The 17,670-nt window shown below is 37.3% G+C and overlaps 1 protein-coding gene across 3 annotated transcripts in view; it reads left to right on the top strand.

Moving 5' to 3' along the window:
• The window catches only part of spsb4a (splA/ryanodine receptor domain and SOCS box containing 4a), a 66,911-nt gene that overhangs the window by 18,205 nt on the left and 31,036 nt on the right, over positions 1-17,670 (top strand). The gene's annotated exons all lie outside the window — the stretch shown is intronic.

Below are 17,670 nucleotides of genomic sequence, written 5' to 3'. Positions count from 1 at the left end.
CCCTTTTTTTCTAATCCACTCCTGCCAGGCAGACACTGTGTGTGTGTGTGTGTGTGTGTGTGTGTGTGTGTGTGTGTGTGTGTGTGTGTGTGTGTGTGTGTGTGTGTGTGTGTGTGTGTGTGTGTGTGTGTGTGTGTGTGTGTGTGTGTGTGTGTGTGTGTGTGTGTGTGAGAGCCAGAGAGTTTGTGTGAAAAAGCATTGTAAAGCCATAGGCATGTTTTGTAACCCTCTGAGCTTTATTTGATAGCACAACCTCAAGGTGTTTTTTCTCCTCACATCTTACAGAACAAAGATTCAGAGAGTCATCCGGTAGATTTAGCTCTGTTTCTACATTAAAGAAACTCTGTTTTCACACTTCCAAACCCGCGGATGATTGTTCCATTTTTAACTTAAAGGGATAGTTCACCAAAATTCTGCTTTCATTTACTCACCCTCCGACTCACCTTCCAGACCTGTATGTCACAAAATAACATATATGTTGAAGAGCCTTTTCATCCAAATGAAATTGGACCCTATTGACTTTCATTGTGTGTTTAAAACACTTGAGACATTTTTACAAATATCTTCTTTTTGTATTTCACAGAAGAAAGTAAGTCATATAAGATTGGAATGACATGAAGATAGGTAAATGTTGACATTTTTATTTTTGGATAAAATATCCCTTTAATAAAGGAAAAGATTATATAAAACACTAAGGCCATTCAAGAGGCTTTGTTTTACCATGGTATTAAGTCGCATTGAGTTGCTTGTTTCATTAAACAGCAGCAACAGCTTTGGTAAAAGGCACCAGTGTTAATAAATAATTAAAATTATTGATGATAATATTTGGGAACACTTTTAATCACTTAACAAATGAAACATCTCATTGTCCGTGGACGTTTCACTCCATTGGTTGAATTGTCAATGTAAAAGGAATCAAAAACCATGATATACCTTTATAAAACCTGTACTTGACTTCAAAGTAATATTTTAATCAGCAAACCAGTAAGCCCATAAGCAGAATCCAGTCAGTGTTATTTCAGCCCTGTTTATATGGATTAGTCTGCTTTGGCCTCGGTGTCTCTCAACAGAGTCTTCTCCTCCCTGCCGTGTTTCCGTATCAGGGGACAGAGAGCAGTTTGGGACACTCTCAAAGCCCGCTCTCTGAAGTTGAAAGAGCCCTCTTTCTCCCTTTCAGATGGAAAGAGCAACTCAGTAAGTGGCCCTAAGTCCGTTTGAAATCTTTTCAAAGCTTCTATTAAGCATGTCTTTATTTGCTGGAAAATTGTATGAAATGAGCGAAGCAATGTGTAATGCTTCAAAGAGAGAGAGAGAGAGAGAGAGAGAGAGAGAATTCTGTGAATGTCAAGAGGTGTTTGGCAAAGACAACTTTGGACCGGATCGCAGGGCTACTCCTGGAAGCTCACGCTTTCCAAAGTAGTGTTAAGATTTAACACAGGGCTCTCAAGTTTTGAAGGCAAGAGTGACATCTCCATCCCCCCACCCAAACACAACAATGTTGTTGTGTTTGGTAAGGATCACTGAACACAATTGGCGGGACATATATTTGAGTAATTATCATAAATTAGGTATCAATCGAAAGCTTACAAACTTAAAATTCATCCTGTGAAAACCGTTTTGAAATCGGACCTTGCGTTACCATGGAGACGGTACTCTAAATTCTTCTAGCGGGCTCCTCCCCTAGGCAGTGTCATATTTCATATTACAAAATGTATTTTAAGTTTTAACTACTTTATAATCAGTCTTTTCTAATCTTGAAAAAACACATATCATCAGAAAGGTCTGGTGACTGATATTTGGTGACTGTTTTGTGATGGAAGTGATATTTGGACAGAAATTTACTGGAAAATGCATTAAAAAAACTATCAATGGAATGTGGATGACACCCGGTGGCTATTTTTGGTACAGCGCCTAAACAAAATCTTCAATTTTTGTGATATCAACTTCAAATTTGGAACACAACTTGGTTAGACATATGTCTTTGATTTTATAGTCATTTTAGAGTAAAACATTTTTGTAAAATATATATTTTATATAAAATAAAAAATATTTAGTACAGTATTTTTCACTTACAGTAAATTTAAACTTCCATAACTTTTTCATACTTTTATATTTTGAATTGCTTTCAATTCAGCAATAATCTGCTGAGTGTCTTCTTTAAAACAAGACCAGACTTAAATTTCCATTTATTCATTTGTGTGTGTGTGTGTGTGTGTGTGTGTGTGTGTGTGTGTGTGTGTGTGTGTGTGTGTGTGTGTGTGTGTGTGTGTGTGTGTGTGTGTGTGTGTGAGAGAGAGAGAGAGAGAGAAAGAGAGAGAGAGAGAGAGAGAGAGAGAGAGAGAGAGAGAGAGAGCATTGTATAACATCGACTATGCAATACACTTTAATTTATTTAGTGCTAATAAAATTATTAAGCCTATTTGGAGAGAGAGAGATGTTTAATATCACAAAATGTCGATAACGAAAAATAACTAGGCCTAGACTACTTTTTGTCCTGAGCAGGTGTTGTCAGTGAACAGGCTGTAAAACTGTTGGCTAAGTTACAGACACTCATGAAAAACTGACGCTGATTATCTGGGAAACATTCTCTAACAGCAGTCAAGTTGTCATTGTTTGTGTCAAACAAGTTGTGAATTCGTTGTAACATTAAAACAGGAGATCATGACTTACTCTGTGCTCAAAGTGATGCTCGGAGCTCCAGTGGTTTCTCTGTGGGTGAACAAGGATATGATTTTTTTTTCATTGGTTGTTGCGTTAAATCTTACCCAGATACAATAATGCTATTTTCTGATTGGCTATTGTGTAGCCTCTTTCTTTTTTTTGATTGGCTGATAAGTGTCAGGCTCGACTAAGAACTCCAGGGGGAACGCGCTTGTTTCCTGCCCGGTTCCATAGAGTGAGCGGCGCGGCCAGATAGATTTTGGGTGCTGCGGCATATTAAATATATGATAAATAGTTTTTCTGCGTGAGAAATACAATGTGTGGCGGGAGTGCGTGACAAAAGACCGAAATGAGTGACTGTCACGCTCAGTGCGTGACACTTTAGAGCCCTGGATTTACGCTGACTATGGGTTTATATATACGTTTTGGGTGTTTCACACGTTCTAAGTCGTGTGCAGGGGGCTAAGAACCTTTTCTTTAGTATGCAAGAGACTGAGAGTGACAGTTAGGTTGAGAGAGAGAGAGAATCATGGGTAATGAATGCATTAAGGAAGATGAGGTCAGAAAATGTAAGCTGTGACATTTTTAAGAAATGTGCAGCACAATCCAAACCCCAGGCCTAATTTTAATATATATGCAAGCATGCTTCCAAAACTGAATTATTACACATCTCAGCGGACAATAGCAAATTAGTTTCATTACACACACTCAGAGCTGTCTGACTGAATCAGACACTGCTGTGGTAAATAGGTCTTAGAGTAGATACTTATGAGTTTAAAGTGGTAGGGTTGGAGTGAGAGATAGAGATAATGAAAACACAAGAGAAAGAGAGCGATATCCTCAATACATAGTGAGCTGCCTACTTAGACATAATTTTTTTAACATCATAAACAGTGTTTCAAAATCTGTTGAGCTGCCTAGTAAGCATAATGGGATCATAGTGTTTCATGGACGAGTAGTGACACTCTTAGAAGAAAAGGTTCCTATATAGAACCTTAAAGGGATAGTTCACCCAAAAATGTAAATTCTTACTCACCCTCATGACGTTCCAAACGCGGAAGACCTTCGTTCATCTTCGGAACACAATTGAAAAGGTTTTTGATGTAAACCTAGAGCTCTCTGAGCCCTCCATAGACAGTAATTTAATTAACACTTTCAAGGCCCAGAAAGGTAGGAAAAATAGTTTGTAAAAATAATTGTTCAAATAGTCCATGTTACTCCATGTGGTTCAACCTACTGAATATTTTGTGCGCAAAAACAAACAAAAAAAATTAGGGATGCACCGAAATGAAAATTATTGGCCGAAGCCGAATAATAAAAAACACTTGGCCGAAGCCGAATACCGAACACGGTTTTTGGGGGGTTTTTAAAAAAAAAAATTGTGCCATTTTTTTCACCATTGCATTAATTAAATAGTAAAAATTAGCTTTTTTCTATTTTGTCATGCTTTTTTTAAAGAAAAATAAATTACAAAACTACAATTTAAAAATATTTATTTAACACTGAACATTCCAGCAGACATTATACAAACAAAGCACAATATAACTTAAAATAAATGGGAAAAAATATGAAAAATAAATAAAAAATATTTGGCCATCTTATACCATCTTATCTTTTCTTTGGCCTATTATATCATATCTATTATATTTCTTTGGCGGTATCATATCGAGGGTGCTCTATTAAAGTGATGTAGATAGGTTAACGGCTCCACCACAGCAGTGAATGTACAGTGAGACATTTAAGATTATTTCGAATTTCAAAAATATTTTGCAACAAATATTTTTCTATTACTCTATTAGTCTGCCTTTACATTGCTTTAATGCGTTACTATTTCACTATGTCACTTCCGATACTTTGCAGCGTGCAATTGGCCATTAATCCTTCTTGCAACAGGTAAACAATAGTTTTATTCAATGGATTATATAGACTGACTCGAAAGCGAGCCAAGACTCCATTTACGATCACTAAACGCTGTCGCTATGTCAGATCATAGCAATCTCACAAAGTTCAATGAAGCTGCTAACAATGCACAATAAATATCTTACTTACGGCGATTTCCGTCTACACTTTGTTTGTTTGTTCATGAGAGGTTTTGCGAGTTTGTCACCGCTGCAGAAACACGTTGTAAATGGATACATTTGACGTTCTACAGACACAAGGGCTGGGTAAAAAATATTGATTTCTCGATTTTAATCGATTCTCACTTTTACAAAACAATATCGATTCTTAAATCCCAAGAATCGATTTGTCATCCTGTTTTCAGTTATGAATTAAATAAACATTGTAGCATGCCTATTACTATTGATATGACAAATTCTCCGATTTCAAATTACGTAAAAATTTTTTACGACATTCAAAAACATAAATACCGTTTTGGCGCTGTGGCGTGAGATCGCTCCGCTGCAGCTCAGCTCAAGAGAACCGGCAGACATGAACAGATCTTCTCTTCTGCCTTAATACCAGTAATTTTTACCTTCAATAATAGTAGGCTAATGTAGTATCAACTGACTCCCATAGTTTACAGAAATTTGTTTTCCTTGAGAAAATTTTTCATGTATTATACCTGATACATATCCAAAAAAATCGATATTGAATTGGATTGAAACAAATCGAAAATCGAATCGAAAGCTTGTGAATCAAAATCGTGAATTGTGAAATTTGTGTCAATACCCAGCCTTAACAGACACACATATGCACTGGAGCATTTGCCAATGATTGGGTCTTATTATTACAGTATCAACTGAGAGTGCCCTTGCTTGCATTTAAGGGTGCTTAGACAGTGTAGGCAAACAGCCATTTTTTCATCTATCTCGGACACGTTAATGCTTCCACACTTCCGACATGTTTGCTGCATTTAGAAGCGTGCGCGCCTCTCTCTCACACGTGCTGGTTGCTATATTTGATCGCGTCATCAAAAACGCCATTGTTCGGTTAAATTTATTCAGTCTTTTCACTTATCACATATAATTTCGGTTGCCGAACATTCGGTGCATCCCTAAAAATAATGACTTTATTCTACAATTTTGTTCTAGTCTGTGTCAGTGCCTACGCAGTTTACGTTAAAAACAGTGCATCGCTTTCGAACTGCACTTTATTTACAACCTGTGAGATTTTAAACCTATTTTGGGGTTCCCTTTTTGACCTAGAGCTGTGTTGCCAAAAAGACTCAAATTGGGTTGTTTTTACCTCACCATTTTTAGTGTATTGTAAATTGAAACAATCACAGAAATGTATTTTCTACAGTAAATGACTGTAAAGTCATTTCACAGTATTAATACCGTAGAATTACAGTATATTGCGTTATTTTACAGATACATTTTGATACACAGTGTCACTTGCCAGCATTTTTGGACATCATAGTGTCTGGACTGTATTATAGATGCCTCGAAAATTTGTAAACTGAACTAAGAATGTCAAAGAACGTCGGGCCAAACCCTTCCCATTGCTCAACCGAGAATTGCTTAACTCAACAGCTCACTAGATATATTACCCAAATATAAGAGTGAGAATATGTGTGTGAGAGGAACTCTACGAGAATCCTTGAGTATCTGCGAGGGAACCCTGAAAACCTTGATTGTGTGAAAAACAGGAACTCAGACAGTGGGTGAGTGTGGAAAAGAAAGTTATTTATGTCGGATTATGGGTGTGCGTGCAAATTGTGAAAGCGAGAAGACAGCAAAAAGTAAGACACGTCTCTGCCTCGGTGGAGCCCACGTCTGTCTTTTCTGCTGCGCACCGGGTGTGTGTGAGTGACAACACCCCGAGAAGTTATCTGCACGGCAGTGGAATAGTGTTTATCACTGCCGCTATGATTCATCGCACTGCAAATGAAAAGCAGCAGGCAGGCCCTGATCGAGCCTCACCACCGCTCACAAGTGCACAGAGATATGTCAGGATTGGTTCATTCTGTTTTGCTCTGTCCAGTTGTTTTTGAACGGGAAGAACCCATCCTGTGTGCATACCTCGAAATAATACCTGCATACCAGCCTAATCATTCAGGGCTTGGTTTAAATCACTTAGACTAGTTTAGACCACCTAGACCTATTCGCTTATCAAAATATTTATATTGCACATTCTCAAAAGACACACATCCCAGCGGTCCCTCCACAGTGGCATGTGGATGCCTGGCATTCCACTCGGGCTGCTCCAGTTGTGACCAGACAGGGGCTAGACAGTGACACTGTTTGCGATATTACATGCTGCATCATTCAGTGCTATGTCTGCTACCCATCCTATGTCTGCGTCCATTGCAATTACGAGGTCAGCCAGCCTGTCTGTCTGTTTCCAGCACATTTATGCAATCCATAATGAGGAAGATGAACAGGGGACCTTTTGACTGCATGTAAACTTGCTCTAATTGCCAGCTACCAACGAAGAAATGAGCGGGAAATTGACATGTGCTGCACTAATGTGAATGTGTAACACCGAGTAGACATAATTGAGAGATGGCGGAGACCCTCTATTTGTCTGTGCTCCTCTCTGACTGGCAGAAGGCTGCTGTCACTGTGCCCTGTATTGTCAAGGATTAAAACACCAATTAGATCTAGCTATGATTCATCACACAATAGCGTCTGATCCATATTCCCATTCCAATAGCACGCTCTCTCTGTCTCAGCATCAGAGAGAGAGACAGAGAGGACGAGAAGAGGGCAGGTATACAGAGAATGTAGAACGAGTGCTACATAGATAATTACTGTGGTTCTGAGATGGAGATGAACAGGGAAAGAGACAAAGGCTGACTGTCGTGTAAACACAATGCCTGAGACATACGCAGTGTCCTGTCCCCTCGTATCTGCTTGATCATGTATAAATGGGCAACTCTTATTCGTTGTGTGTATGTGTGTGTACTTGTCTGATAGTGTGTCTTAATGGGCTGCACAATTTAGTAAAACAATTAAGCAGCTTTATTTTGACAAGTATTTGAATATTTTTTTTTTTTTTTTACTCTAGACTGACAATGAGTGGAAATTGGGATTCTTCTTTTATTATTCATTTTTTTATTTTTTGTCAGGTCTTCTACTTATAATAATATAATATATTATACTATCGCATAATATCATATAATATAATACAAATTAACCATTCATATTATATTATATTATTATATTATATTATAATATATTTGATTTAATTATTATATTTTATTAATTATTATATTATATATTATATTATTTAGTGAAAAAGTGGATTAAGATCTCTTTTTTGCAGTTCTTCTATAGAATGTAATATACAATACAAAAAAATAAAATACAAATACAATAAAATACAATAAAAATTAACCATTCATATATTATATTATGTTATATTATATTAATTATATTATATTATATTATATTATATTATATTATATTATATTATATTATATTATATTATATTATATTATATTATATTATATTATATTATATTATATTATATACAATACAATACAATACAATAAAATACAAATTAACCATTCATTATATTATATTATATTAATTATATTATATTATGTTATATTATGTTATATTCTATTATATTCTATGATGTTATATTATGTTATATTATATTAATTATATTATATTAATTATATTATATTATGTTATATTATGTTATATTATATTATATTATATTATATTATATTATATTATATTATATTATATACAATACAATACAATACAATACAATACAATACAATACAATACAATACAATACAATACAAATTAACCATTAATTATATTATATTATATTAATTATATTATATTAATTATATTAAAGGTGAAAAGTGGATTAAGATCTCTTTTTTGCAGTTCTTCTATATAATGTAATTTACAATACAATAAAATAAAATAAAATACAAATACAATAAAATACAATACAAATCAACCACTCATATATTATATTATATTATATTATATTATATTATATTATATTATATTAATTATATAATGAAAAGGTGGATTAAGATATATTTTTTGCAGTTCTTCTATATAATATAATTAATATAATATAATACAATACAATATAAAATAAATACAAATTATTATTATTGTTAACGACAATAATATTTTTTTATTTTATTATAAATGCATATTTATTTATATTTATTTTTGAAAAATGGCCTTTATAATAAAATCAAATAAAAAAATAAAAACCTTTTGAGGTTTAAATATTGCACATTTTTATTTTATTTCAATTAGTTGTGCAGCCCTTGTGCGTCTGTACAACACAATGTTTTCTCACTGTCTGTGTAAGATGGTTTGGCTAAGTGGAGAGGGCTGCTATATGGGTCAGTAGGTTAGCGCTGCATGATGTCGCTAGCCTGTGGTGGCAAACTTGCCTAATAAGTCGGCAGGGTCGTCTGCAACTTATCGAAGAGATTACTGTTCTCTCAGCCTCTCTTGAGTCTGTGAGTGTGTGGAGAGTGTGACTCAGTAGTGCTGTTTGGGCCACATCTGTTCCTTAAGACCTAAGCTATGTTTGCTAAGCTGTATTATAGTCTTTCCTTTGATGTGTGAGTCTCTTAAGACACCTACACTAAACGTTTTTTACAGAGGAAGGCTGTCTTAGCCTGCTAAAAAAAACCTGCTTAATCCAGAATTGTCATACTGTTTTTGTCAGTGCTGGTCTAGCTGGTGGACCAGCATATTCAAGATGTGTACCAGAAAATAATAATAGTCAAAATTTGTCTTTCATTAATTCTCCAGGCATGTTTGACGTGCCATATTCAACATACTATGACTCAGGGCACAGCATTACGTCTAATCTTGAATATTGTTTAGGATGGATAGTATGAATATTGTGCGCCCAGAGAGACTGTGTTTGCGTGTGTTTATTTTCCTCTTCTGTCTAATCGGCAGATGACAGCAGCTGCCTCAGATTTTGTGTGCTGATCCAGAAGCTTGTGGGAAATTAGCATTTGGATAAGGGAGTTAGAGCAGTGCTGTCATGCCTTTTAATTGGCCCATCAGCATTTGTCAGTCAGCAGGCGGGGTGGGGCCACCTGCTTTGTCACAAATAAACTGAGCTAACAGATGCAGTGTGGATCCTACATTATAAATCTGGCAAAATGGGCACAAGACAAAAAAAGTTGTCCAAAAATGCCCCAGATATTTATGATGTGGTGGCAACCTGTTATAAATCTCTTATTCACCATATAATTTATCCTCTTTTATGTTTTATCTAACATTTCACACTAGCCTTTGTTTAGGCTTATCTAGGGGTTCAAAGCCTCTGTTCAGTATAGTGACCTGTAGCTAACAGATATGTTATCTATTCCCTTAAAGGTCCCATGGCATGACATTTTCATTTTATGAGGTTTTTCAACATTAATATGAGTTCCCCTAGCCTGAATATTGTCCCCAAGTGGATAGAAATGTTGATCGGTGTAAAACCGAGTTGTGGCTGTCTTTCTCTGCCTTTGAGAAAATGACAGGCCAGACTAGCCAATCCTGAAGTCTCCTGGTTTGACGTCCAAGCAGGCACGGTTTCCTCCCTTTCCTCCGCCCAGAGAATCTGGCACGCCCATGCAAACGCTCGTCGAGAGATCATTGCATCATTGCTTGTGAACGAGTGAACGCTGGCAGTTTCTCAGTGTTTGGATGTACAAATGAAAACAGAAGTCTTTTTTCAGTTCCTTCTGATCTGTGATCAGTGATTTCTGATGTGTAGCTAATTATTTATTATTCGTGCACACAATGCGGCTTCTCTCTCTCCAGACAGAACGGTGTTTTCGTGTTTTATATCTTGTGAGTCAGTGTTTTTGTACGTCCTCGTCGCGTCTATCGGTTCTAAAATGTGCATACAGTCATGAGTTTCTGCTCAACATCAGCAGAGATAAACCTCACACACGCCGAAGCTCGGCCTTCAACATCCCCGACCCACAGTACTGCATCTGGCCCACAGCGGAGGCACCAAACGCGGCGTGAGATTAAGCAGAAGGGGGGTAAGCTTGAGCATATCCGGGCTAGCCAGCCTAGCCCCACAATAAACTGGATTACATCCGATTACTGCTGTTGTGTCTTTGTTTGCGCTGTGTACTCAACGCGCGTCACTGACGCTTTTATTTTATTTTAAAAATAATGCTATTATCAACACTTACTTTTAACTCGTTCATCTCGACAGCTGTAATGGTACTTTGCATGTGTTACAAAGTTGGTAGAATAATGATGAAGAGACGGACTCGGTGTGACTGTTTATTCAGAACTCTCAGATACAAACACAATAAACTCGCGCTGACTGACAGCGCTCTCATAACTCAGTAGTTACTATAAATAACTTTGTTAGCAATCGCTGAGCTCAGTCTCTGATACATTAGTGATGTCCGGTTCGCGAACGATCTTTCTTTTGAACCAGTTCTTTTTAGTGAACCGAATCAGTTCACCAAATCGGACTGAATCGTTCTAAACGGTTCGCGTCTCCAGTCAGCGCTGATCCATAATTTACTAAAGTTACTAACTTTCTGACATGAGTGACAGTCCCTCCGACTAGAAATAGACTAATAACCTAAAGTATATGCTGTAACTAAAACAGTTCAGACATGCTGAGAACTGATGTGAAGTGAACTCAGGTCCATCCGTCTCCCTGGCAGACTCGTGCCTGCTCGTGCCTCGATAAACCACGCCCCCTCCGCTCATATAAAATGCAAAGATGTCAGCCAATCACAACAGTGGGTGTTTTTACTGAAGTCTCACAGCAGACACGCCTCTTGAAGCAGGGCATTCAGCCACAGGGCAAACAGCAGTATAGAAAAAATGCCTTTTATTTCTAAATTATGACATTTTATGATGTAAAAGTCATACTAACAATATAAGTACAGCTCAGGAAACATTATAAAATAATAGAAAAATGCCATGCCATGGGACCTTTAAAGTAAAATGGTGCCATATTCAGATACCATTGTATACACCATAGTACTGAATGGTTTATATTTCCACTATCTCATTCTGTACCCTGCAATTTACATGGTACTCCAGTGTACTTCAAGGAATACCAGTTAGCACAACTACATTTAATGATTAAACAAACAACACAAATATATTTCTTTAAATCATTAACATTTTATGATAACATTTTGTATCCTATATATTTAATGACAAATGTTTATATGGAGAAGTCAGTTAACTTAACTGATTTAAGTATTTTACATAAGTATTTGTACAGTATATGATTTGAAAAAAAAAAATGCCCATAGGTAAGCGAAAGAGAAAGTGATGTAATGTAAATTACTCAGTATCAATTAGTTGTGCCAAATGTCTAAGAATGTAAATATGTGAATGAATGTCAGTATCTGTTAGTTAGTTATTCCAAAATTATTACAATGTAAATTAATTTTAGTTAGTTAGTTAGTTAGTTAGTTAGTTAGTTAGTTAGTTAGTTAGTTAGTTAGTTAGTTAGTTAGTTAGTTAGTTAGTTAGTTAGTTAGTTAGTTAGTTAGTTAGTTAGTTAGTTAGTTCCAAGACAAGAATGTAAATGAATGCCAATATATGTTTGCATGTATAGTTAGATAGTTCCAATGTAAATTAATATCAATATGTTTGTTAGTTAGTAAATTAGTTAGTGCCACGTGTCTTAGAATGTAAGTTACTGTCAGTTAGTTAGTTAGTTAGTTACTTAGTTAGTTAGTTAGTTAGTTAGTTAGTTAGTTAGTTAGTTAGTTAGTTAGTTAGTTAGTTAGTTAGTTAGTTAGTTAGTTAGTATAGTTGTGCCAAGTGTCTTTGAATGTAAATATGTGAATGAATGTCAGTATCTGTTAGTTAGTTATTCCAAAATTCATACAATGTAAATGAATGTCAGTATATGTGTGTTAGTTAATAAGGCAGTGCAAAGCATCTTAGAATGTAAATGACTGTCAGTATATGTCAGTTAATTTGTTCCAAGACTTCCAAGAGAAGTTCAATTCATGTCAATATACAACCCCAAATCAGAAAAAGTTAGGACAGTATGGAAAACGCAAATAAAAAAAAAAAGAATTGATTTTTAAATTTACTTTGACTTGTATTTCATTGCAGACAATATGAACACAAAATATTTCATGTTTTGTCTGGTCAACTTCATGTCATTTGTAAATATGAATCCTTTCCTGTCATTCAGACCTGCAACACATTTAAAAAAAAGTTGGGACTGGAGCAATTTAGGGCTAGTAATGAGGTAAAATAGTTAAATAATGATGTGATTTGAAACAGGTGATGTCAACAGGTGATTGTAATTATGATTTGGTACAAAAGCATAATCCAAGAAAGGTCTAATCTTTTAGGAGCAAAGATGGGCCGAGGATCGCCAGTTTGCCAACAAATACGTGAGAAAATTATTGAAATGTTTAAAAACAATGTTCCTCAAAGAAAGATAGGAAGAGATTTGGATATTTCACATTCAATAGTGCATAACATAATTAAAAGATTCAAGGAATCTGGAGGAATTTCAGTGCGTAAAGGACAAGGGCGCAAGCCTAAGCTGAACAACCGTGATCTCCGATCCCTCAGGCGGCACTGCATCAATAATCGTCATTCATCTATAAGCGATATCACCACATGGGCTCAGGACTACTTTGGCAAACCTTTGTCAAGTACCACAATACGTAGTTACATCCACAAATGCCAGTTAAAACTGTACTGTGCCAAAAGGAAGCCCTATGTTAACAGTGTCCAGAAGCGCCGTCGACTTCTCTGGGCTCGGAGGCATCTGGGATGGACCATCACACAGTGGAAACGTGTACTGTGGTCAGATGAATCAGTATTTGAGGTATTTTTTGGGAGGAATGGACGCTGTGTGCTCCGGACCAAAGAAGAAAAGGATCATCCAGACTGTTACCAGCAACAAGTCCAACAGCCAGGGTCTGTCATGGTATGGGGTTGTGTCAGTGCCCTTGGCAAAGGTAACTTGCACTTCTGTGATGGCACCATTAATGCTGAAAAGTACATAGAGATTTTGGAGCATAATATGCTGCCTTCAAGAAGACATCTTTTCCTGGGACGTCCATGCATATTTCAATAAAACAATGCAAAATCACATTCTGCACACATTACAAAGTCCTGGCCGCGGAGGAAGAGGGTACGGGTACTTGACTGGCCTGCCTGCAGTCCCGACCTGTCTCCAATAGAGAATGTGTGGCGCATTTTGAAGCGCAAAATGCGACAACGAAGACCCCGTACTGTTGCCCACCTTAAGACTTGTTTGCAGGAAGAATGGGACAAAATTAGACCTGAAACACTTCATCACTTGGTGTCTTCAGTCCCTAGACGTCTTTTAAGTGTTGTGAAAAGGAATGGCAACATTACAAAGTGGTAAATGCTTTACTGTCCCAACTTATTTTGAAATGTGTTGCAGGTCTGAATGACAGGAAAGGATGCATATTTACAAATGACATGAAGTTGACCAGACAGAACATGAAATATTTTGTGTTCATATTGTCTGCAGTGAAATACAAGTCAAAGTAAATTTAGAAATCACTTCTTTTTTTTGTATTTGCGTTTTCCATACTGTCCCAACTTTTTCTGATTTGGGGTTGTATGTTTGTTAGTTAGTAAATTAGTTAGTGCCACGTGTCTTAGAATGTAAATGACTACTGTCTGTATCAGTTAGTTAGTTTCAAGAGGAAATGTTGATGTCCTTTATAGACATTTCAGGAAACATCCATCCACAATTCCATCTGGTACTGGGAGTGAATGAAGAGCACCTGGCATAAGTAGGGAGGGAACAAACAGATGGATAAAGCGGTACAGAGAGGACAGAGAAGTGGTCTTTACTCTTTTCAGGACAAACAGCTTGGCTCCGTGTTAATTGAGAGCCAGTCATTAGAGGATTAGTTTGCTAGATCAAGTTTCAGCTAACGCCATAAGGCCGCAGCCTCACCCACAGCTGTTACATTCATCCTTACAGTACAACAAACACACACACACACACACACACACACACACACACACACACACACACACACACACACACACACACACACACACACACACACACACACAGTGAAGTCAAGGGGAGGTTAAGCACATGCACAGAATGCCTCCATAATGTAATGAGAGAGATCTTTGGAAACTGTTGAGTTTTGTTGTTTTTTTCGCAAGCTGGCAAGCTGCCCAACGTAGGTACTTGTTTTCTTTTTTTCTGCTCTGGAAATATTTGGGTATGACAGATATGAAAGTGTTTTATAAAGCATATCATTACTCAGCAATCCCTGCGCGTTAGGGCACCGAAGGTTGGCTCAATATCTCAGGCTCATAATATGTCGAAATGAGACTTACCTTCACGATTGCTGACCATGCAGTTTGTGGGACTTATCCGCCTGTGTGCACGCACAAAAACTCCACCATTGGCTTACTAAGCATCTTGGGTAATCTCCTTGAAGGATTATTTTGTCGAAAAACAAAATACAGAAGCTGTTTGTTTAGTTTATAGATGCCGGGTCTTTTACCAAGCTGCACTGTTGCATCAGGCGTTATTCATGCACACTTCTGGATCCATCCCAACAAATGACAGAGCAACTATTTATTACACCAAGAAAAGGTCACAATAACCTTATCAATCACATGCTATTGTTTATATAGCCTTATAGGTTTATAAACTCCGGCTTTTGACATTGACATTGTAACCAGGGAATGCAGAAATCAGTGCCACCCGCTAATGGAATGGATTTGACTCTTTGATTCTTGCTTTTGTTCCCTCCCCACCCCATTTTTCAGCACGTTTTGTCCTTTCTGCACCGCTCTGCGATATTTGCACACCTAATTGCCTGAAGGAGTTTCCGTGGAAACAGACATCATTCAGTCACTGACAGAGACAAAGAGAGAGAAGAGAGTGAGGGAAGACAAAATGAAGAGAGACAGTATGTTCAGTGATTGAGCTGTGGAGGCAGTGAGCTCTGTTAATAAGCCCGCCTGCTGGTTCCTGACTGACTCCATCTCATCAAATTGGGCCGTTTCTCATCCTTACAGTTATCCAACAGTTAGCCTAACCACACAACTGAGAGAATGGAGTGACCGCAGACATGTAGACGTTTGGATTATGATAAGCGTTATTATACACAGAGCTTAAAATACAGGCCTTGACTTCCATTGTGTTCACTGTGCGTCACCCTATATGTGTGTGTGTGTGGCAACCTTTAAGCGTATGTTGTTTCAAGACCCTGATTTTACACTGGACGTCGAGTGGTGACTTGACATTGTGGAATTGCATATGCTGAATAAATAGCTTTAAAGAGAATAGCTGTCCTCACGCATGAGTTGGTCGATTTCAGTAGCAATGCATCGTTTTGACATGTGTATAGAAACAGTATAATGTGGCCGATCATTAGCATGATTTTCTTCTCAAATCCTTATGCTCAGTCTTACACCTACACAATAGCTGTTTGCTATTCAGTGGCTGTTTTGGATGCTGACTCTGGTCAAAGTCGGAGTATAGAAGCTCAAGGTGACCCGAGTAACATGTTGCATGTGTATAACGTATAGATGAATCACTGATGCGGTTCAGCTCAGCCTTTTTATTAATCTCCCTTGTTAACTATAAGAAACTGTGCACGTTTAAACACCCAATGAAGTAAAAATTTTATTTGGGAGTTTTAAACTCAATCGTATACTGCAACAATGGTTTCTTAATGAGTCTTAAATTGAGCTTGACTTATTTTCTTGTTAAAATATCTAAAAACCCATTAAACATGAACAATGTACTGCATAGAGAAGCAACAATGCATGAGATATGAGATATTTAAATGTTTATACTTGTTTTCAGAGAATCTATATTTATACAAGTGTAATTTGTCTTAAGATTGATGACTCGCACTCAGGGCTGTATGCAAAATTTTTGTTCAAAAAGTCTTTCTTTTCACATCCCCTCCCCGACCTCCAGTTAGAATAGATGTTATTTTACATTTTGCAAAATGCAAATATTAGTTTTAACTTGGGAGGAATGTTTTAAACTGGTGGTTTTATTCCACCAGGTCACTTGAACTGTGCACCGATCTCTCTCTCTCTCACTGCCTTTTATTTTTGCTCTCATGATCTATCGATTCTCTCCCTCTGCCTTCTTAGTCCTCTTGTGCTATATGATCTAAAATCCATGGGAACTTCTCTGTACAGCTATCACCCTCTTTGTATATCATGTACACGTTATGTTTGCTTTGCATATGTACAAGCCACAGTGACTGCAATTTATCTGTATTGCCAATTGCACTGAAAGCCTCATAGTCATTCCTGAAATGAACCTGGTTGGCTGGACCACAGTGTGATAAATGCTGCCAACTGGAAAGTGCTCTTGAACAGAGCTGGTGCCATGGTGGGGTATGGCAAAGGTAAAAAAAAAGGCTGAGAGATGGTTTATTCTAATGATGGCTTCATTATCTACCTTCACATATATGCAATGCCTGCCATTATTTATCGGCAGAATGTAACCGGCCTACACTGGTTTGCTGATCTTAGCTGATCTTTTAACCTTGCCAGATTGCACCTTTCCAGGGGTTCAAGTCACTTTTCAGCTGATCGAGCTGGGAGACCAGCTGAAGACCAGTTTTTCCAGGATGAAAGACCATTTTAACTGATTTAAACTGGTATTTTCAGCACAATGAGCCCTTTGGAGACAAAGTTTTTATGTTTAATACTATACAAGGCCCTGTTCACACCTGGTGTTAAGATGCGGTTTGGACAATCGGATCGCAAGTGAATGACTTTTGAGCTTGTCCACTGTCGACCACTTCCAGAGGTAGTCGAAAACACATTCCCTTTTGATTCACGCCCATTCGATTGCTTTCAAATTGTAGACACTCGTGTGGTCGTTTGAATTCGAACAGCCACAAAAGGCTGTCTACTCTCCACCTACTGACCTAATGTACCAAGCACAGTGTTCTCTCACCATTCGTGATTTCTAACACAAGCTTACCGCATTCGGCGTGGTCTTGCGGCTATCAGAGCAAAAACGAAAGCTGCTGCTCTATGTGTTTTTTCGTTGTCTCTTTTTGCGTTCATATGTAAATTGCTTGAGCTTATTTCATCCATTAGATCGAAAGATCTGAAAATATATTTACCCGCCCATAGACCC

The sequence above is a fragment of the Gobio gobio genome (assembly GCF_949357685.1).
Source record: "Gobio gobio genome assembly, chromosome: 6".
Classification (NCBI taxonomy): Eukaryota; Metazoa; Chordata; class Actinopteri; order Cypriniformes; family Gobionidae; genus Gobio; species Gobio gobio.
The sequence above is the reverse complement of the archived record's forward strand: the minus strand, read 5'-3'. Positions and strand labels throughout refer to the sequence as shown.